Consider the following 1193-nt stretch of genomic DNA (forward strand, 5'->3'; position numbering starts at 1 on the left):
TTTTGGGCCCATAAGTACTTTTTGGAAATGTACCGACCATTTTGGGTTGAACTCACGACGTCATCGTGACGTTTGAGGGATTTCGGCCATTTTTCGAAAAATGAGCACTTTTATATTTGGAACGCTTGGATAGTCGGCGTACGAAGTATACGCACTTTTGCACACGGTGCCCGTTTTGGGCCCATAAGTACTTTTTGGAAATGTAGCGACCGTTTTGGGTTGAACTCACGACTTCGTCGTGACGTTCGAGCGATTTTAGCCATTTTTCGAAAGAATGAGAACTTTTATATTTTGAACGCTTCGATAGTCGGCCTACAAAGAATTGAGCGTAACTTTTTGTACACGGTGTCTGTTTTGGGCCCATAAGTACTTTTTGGAAATGTAGCGACCATTTTTGGTTGAACTCACGACTTCGTCGTGACGTTCGAGGGATTTCGGCCATTTTTCGAAAGAATGAGAACTTTTATATTTGGAACGCTTGGATAGTCGGCGTACGAAGAATTGAGCGTAAGTTTTGCACACGGTGTCCGTTTTGGGCCCATAAGTACTTTTTGGGAATGTACCGACCGTTTTGGGTTGAACTCACGACTTGACGTTGAAGGGACTTTGACAATTTTTTGAAAGAATGAGCACTTTTATAATTGGAACGCTAGGATAGTCGGCGTACGAAGAATTGAGTGTAACTTTTGCACACGGTGTCCGTTTTGGTCCCGTAAGTACTTTTTGGAAATGTATTGACCGTTTTGGGTTGAACTCACGACTTCGTCGTGACTTTTGAGCGATTTCGGCCATTTTTCGAAAGAATGAGTACTTTTATATTTGGAACGCTTGGATAGTCGGCGTACGAAGAATAGAGCGTAACTTTTGTACACGGTGTCCGTTTTGGGCCCATAAGTACTTTTTGGAAATGTATTGACCGTTTTGGGTTGAACTCACAACTTCGCCGTGACGTTTGAGGGATTTCAGCCATTTTTCGAAAGAATGAGCACTTTTATATTTGGAACGCTTGGATAGTCGACGTACGAAGAATTGAGGGTAACTTTTGGACACGGAGTCCGTTTTGGGCCAATAAGTACTTTTCGGAAATGTAGCTACCGTTTTGGGTTGAACTCACGACTTCGTCGTGACGTTTGAGGGATTTCGGCCATTTTTTGAAAGAATGAGCACTTTTATATTTGGAACGCTTGGATAGT

The sequence above is a fragment of the Olea europaea genome, chromosome 2, assembly GCF_002742605.1.
Source record: "Olea europaea var. sylvestris chromosome 2, O_europaea_v1, whole genome shotgun sequence".
Taxonomy (NCBI): domain Eukaryota; kingdom Viridiplantae; phylum Streptophyta; class Magnoliopsida; order Lamiales; family Oleaceae; genus Olea; species Olea europaea.